The sequence below is a fragment of the Panthera tigris genome, chromosome C1 (genome assembly GCF_018350195.1).
Source record: "Panthera tigris isolate Pti1 chromosome C1, P.tigris_Pti1_mat1.1, whole genome shotgun sequence".
In the NCBI taxonomy this organism is placed as follows: domain Eukaryota; kingdom Metazoa; phylum Chordata; class Mammalia; order Carnivora; family Felidae; genus Panthera; species Panthera tigris.
The window spans coordinates 179,804,609-179,809,924 of NC_056667.1; the positions used below are offsets into that span (position 1 = coordinate 179,804,609).

Here is a 5,316-nt window from a genome sequence, read left to right on the forward strand (position 1 = left end):
AATAAATATTCTGTATTGTTCCTGTTTTCCCTAAAGCTATGCAATGAAATATTTCTTCAGGTGTTCCAAAAACCATCTTATGTTCCCATTTCCACAGGCAAAAAAAGGCATTACAAACAACATCATATTTCATACCTTCATACAGTCTCTGATCCAGTTAATAGAGGTTATAATTCTTCTCAATGCCAAATACACCCCCTAATTTTTTTCTATTGTTGGCAAACAGAAGCAGTTTGTACTCAAAGTATATAATCAAAGAAATAAAAACAATTTAAGTATATTTCTGTATGCATATTAATTATAATATTGCTTTAATATCAAAATTTATCTTAAGAGCACCCGGTGGTTCAAAATTAGTAAATGATTAATATTTTATTTTCTTAATGATTTATTCTGGAGTAATACTAACTAAATGAATAGTTCCTTGTAATCGAGACCTGTTAAAAAAAGATAGCCGAACAGCTTGACATAATCTTACAAAACTAAAACTTATTAATTGGAGGGGTGCCTAGTGGCTTAGTCTGTTAAGTGACCGACTCTTGATCCTGGTTCAAGTAATGATCCTATGGTTTGTGAGATTGGGCCCCGGGTCAGGCTCTATGCTGACAGCACAGAGCCTGCTTGGGATTCTCTGTCTTCCTCTCTCTCTCTCTCCTCTCTCTTTCCCTCCCTCTCACTAAAGGTAAATAAATAAACATTAACAATTAAAACTTATTAATTGGAGAAATTATATGTAAATGGGGAGGAAGGGTATTTAGAGGATTTTTAAGGTGAAGCCAAAGATAGTAGTAGAGCAAAGAGAGAAGAGAGCTAAACAAGTGACTGGATAAGAATGTAAAAGATTAAACATAGGAAGAAATCTGAACATCTTTATCCAGTGGCAGAAAAATTAACAGAAATAGGTTAACAATTTTGATACTGCTACACATGTACACCGGAACTGAACAACTGAGTAAACTCATAGTGAAATGGTGGAAGCCAGGCTTCTCATTATTGGAGTTGGAGCTAACAGATAAGGAAGAGGAGGGGACTAGAATAATCTATGTGGTAATGGATTAAAGTTGAAAATACCATGTTTAACTTAATATAGATATACTGGGTTATATAGAGAAATATTTATAAATTGGCAGAGATGCACACATATATACTTTGTGGCCAGCCAAGAGGCCCTAGATGCAGCTTCACCTCGATTTAACAAGGACACCTAGCACCCAGATCTTGGTTTCTAACACCATTCTCTGATAGAGGGAACTACAGCTTTTTGGAGAAATAGTAGATTCTAGGTCCGGCACAGGAAATATACAAGAAGAGTCTGAAACATCTTGTAGTGCCAAAAAGTAAAAAATGCAAAAGAAATACGGAAGGAAGGAAGGAAGGAAGGAAGGAAGGAAGGAAGGAAGGAAGGAAGGAAAGAAGGAAAGAGAAGGAGGGAGGGAGGGAAGGAAGAGAAAAGAAACCACACAATAATAGGTAAAGGCTAACTGAAAGAGTTCCCCAATGCCAGAACTGGAACAAATGGAGCAAGAAAATAAATTACATTGGATTATAACATATAATGAAATAAATATCCATGCGTTCATACTGATATGAATTGTGGAATGAATAAGCAAGTCAAGGGGGGAAAAAAGTCTCCCATGAATGAGAATTACGAATAATTTAGTAGAGACTCTGCCCTCCAGAAGAGGACGTACGTAAATCCTCACTCCTTAAAGTATTGCCCCCTTTGCCCTACTCTAGGTACTACCATATCATATATCCTCACTCACCATTCTTAAACTTGCCATAGAAAAAATGGTATAGAGATAATAAGTGGCATTATGACACTTTTGGTCTTATAAAGCACCTTCATTAGAATAATCACATTTAAACTTTCCAATAGTTCTGTATACTAGGTAATAGATTTACCTATTAGATTACCAATAGATTGCAGAAGAGTGATTTAAGTTCTTAAAGGTCTCAGAGTATTTGACCTAGCCATGACTCAGAACTAGTTTTCTGACTCTACATCCAGTACTATTTCTACCATACCTCTCAATACCACACCTTAATAAAATCTATCACCAATATGCTTAGGCCACAACATCTGTAAGTACCAACATACAGGGAAAGTTCCAGAAAAACATATTCTTAAGAGTAAGCGAATATATAAATACACACTCACCTACATAAGTAAACTCAAATTAAGTTAGAATCACATAGACATATTTGACACATATGATTTTTCTTAAGTGTACATGGCGATCTACAATCATAAATTATATGCAGATATATACATTGTTTTATATACATGTGCATATATACATTTATACACATAGACACACACACACACACACACACACACACACACACATATAAAACCTTGATGTTCACATAGGATGTCCTTTTGAATGAACTACAAATACATATTTCTCCAGTCTTTTAACTGCCTTAAAAATGCTACATTATTATACTTTAGGTTAAAATATTTTCATGCATTAATCTGTATCTTCAGAATATTACCCTCTCCATTTTATAGACAGAACAGCTTCTTCAGAGAGCTCTTAGCCCATAAATCTATTTGGATTGTGGTCATACATTCACTGAAGTTTTTAGCCCAGTGTTCTCTACACATATACGGAAAACAAAGAATAAATAATTGTAAAATAGTATGTATAGAATATGTGACTAGTTGGAAAGGCAAACATAAGAATGAGTAGTTCTAAAAAGTCTAGGTGCCTATAAATATTTACCTTATTACAACCAATTTTCCACTAGAATAACCATAGATCTTAAAAGTGCAGTATCATTGGTAAAATTAGCTTGAACTAAAGTTTACCAACCTTATCATACCCTAAGTTAGTAAAGAAACAAAAACTGATTTGTCTTTCTTATTTAGTGCCTAAACCAAAATAAATAAGTAAATAAAAGGGCAACTCAATGTCAGATGTATCAATTTATAAATAGATACTTTACAAAGTGCTGCAATATAGCTTGTAAGCAAAATAACTGACAGCAAGAAGGTCACATTTCTATTCAACATTAACTATGAATGCATTATTACTGTGTAAAACTTATCTTGCTAAAAATAGTCCAACTAGGTCTTCAAATTGTGTTGTGTGTTTATTCAGGAAGGTCAAATCACAGTACTTCTATTTTTCCTTCTTCCTGTGACATCGAACACACTCACGCAGAGCCTTGGTATCAGTGCCTTGATGGCAGTACTGACTCCAGTATCCAACTTGTCTTTGAGAATTTTCTCTTATTTGTACTGTACCATTTTTTCAGAAAAGAAAATCAACAAGGTAAAAAAAAAAAATCAGAAGTCTGACAGCCTCTGTTTGTTCAAAAGAGACTGCTGAGAACATAAAAGGCCAGTATCTTTCTCATTGATTGTTTGAACAAAAGCTGGACAGATTCTCAGGGTCCAATTTTCTCCTTCCCCCAAGTCCTTCAATCCTGTGTCAATGCTGTGAAAGCTTCAGGCTCAGAGCCCTCGGTCTCCAAGTCACCCTGTTCCAAGTTGAGGTGGATGGGGTGCGGGAGGCCCTCACAAAAAGAAAATATTGGCTCTTATTCATTTTGCTCTTGCCCCATCGTTAAAACAAAACAATAACTAGATTATAGTAAGCTTATTGGTAAGAAATTTTTAAAAAGCAGACAATGAGAAACCAAAATCAAGAAAAAATGAGAGATTCAAAAACACCCCCCCTTTTTTTTTTCCTCCACACCTCCTACAGTCTGTCCCACCCCCAATGATTATGTTGGGATATCAGTGCAATGTCAGTTAGGTCCGGGCATGCTCAAAAGAAATGCTTATAGATAAAAACTCAAAATAGCTTGAAGCACAATACAGCAAACTGAAAAACCAAATTCCATTTACCCTGGGTTAAAACAAAATTAGCTACAACATGTGCCCACCATGAACGAACAGTAAAATGTCAAATTCAAACTCATATATTTAAATGTTTTCATATGTTTTAATTCTTGACTTTAAAACCAGCCTCCACTCTTACTTGGAAACCTGACAACACAAATTGCAGAAACCCACTCTTCCCTTTGTCAATTGTGCCTTATCATTTTACTGGTGGGAAATTAAGAGCTATCTGAGAGTCACATTCCCAATTAGCATGTTCAATTTATTTTAAATGTTCATGTTATGCCATGATAGCTATAGAAGGATAATGAAAATGAGATATTTGATCTACTTTGAAGGAAGAAAATAAATGTGTCTCCCAGGGTTAAGAGCAATAGTGAAGGAAGAGCCCCACAAGTCAGTCAATGATTTAGATTTGTGGCTGAGAAAGCAACAGTCTCCCAGGCTCTGGTCCTGGAGAAAGGAGCTTCTCTGGTGTTGACTGTTACCACGGGGGAAAGATTAAAATTCATGGAGGGCTTTTTGGCCAGCACCCCCATCTTCCAGTAATTTGCCAAAATTACCAACACAAAGGAAGAGGAGAGGTACCTGCTATCTGTTCTTTAGGCCTTTTTAGAAAATATGGATTTGTTGCGTTGGCCACATACATGCATCAAGGTGATATTGTGGACATCAAGGGAATGGGCACTGTTCAAAAAGGAATGCCCCACAAATGTTATCATGGCAAAACTGGAAGAGTCTACAATGTTACCCAGCATGCTGTTGGCATTTTTGTAAATAAACAAGTTAAGGGCAAGGTTCTTGCCAAGAGAATTAATGCATGTATTGAGCCTATTAAGCACTCAAAGAGCCAAGATAGCTTCCTGAAGCATGTGAAGGAAAATGATCAGGAGGAAAAGAGGAAAGCAAACGAGAAAGGTACTTGGGTTCAAATGAAGAGCCAGCCTACTCCACCCAGAGAAGCACACTTCGTGAGAACCAATGGAAAGGAGCCTGAGCTGCTGGAACCCATTCCTTATGAATTCATGGCATGGTAAATGTGAAAAAAAAAAGTAATAAAAGACCTCAAGCCTATTAAAATTAAAATAAAATAATAAAATAAAATAAATTTAAAAACTCATGGAGGGAAGTCCCAAAGGTACCTTCTTCTACACATCTGCATACCACCAAATGGAAAGAGATGAGGAACAGTAGAGGTAAGGCTCAGACCTGGTGCCAGGGTGCATGACCTAAGAGAACCTCAGAATTAATAACTCTTTCCTCAAAAGACACACATAGCCTCATAGTGGAATGCTTAGTTGCTAGCTGAATACAACAGAAAGGTCCCTAGTTCCCTCACTCTCCACCAAACTAGCTCTTAGAAACTCAAAGCAATTGGGGCACCTAGGTGGCTCAGTTGGTTAAGCGCCCGACATGGGCTCAGGTCATGATCTCGCGGTTTGTGAGTTCAAGCCCCGCATCGG

General features: G+C 36.6%; 1 pseudogene; it reads left to right on the forward strand.

The window, feature by feature from the left end:
- Positions 1-4,402: 4,402 nt before the first annotated feature.
- On the forward strand, positions 4,403-4,890 carry LOC102969120 (annotated as a pseudogene).
- Positions 4,891-5,316: the final 426 nt, after the last annotated feature.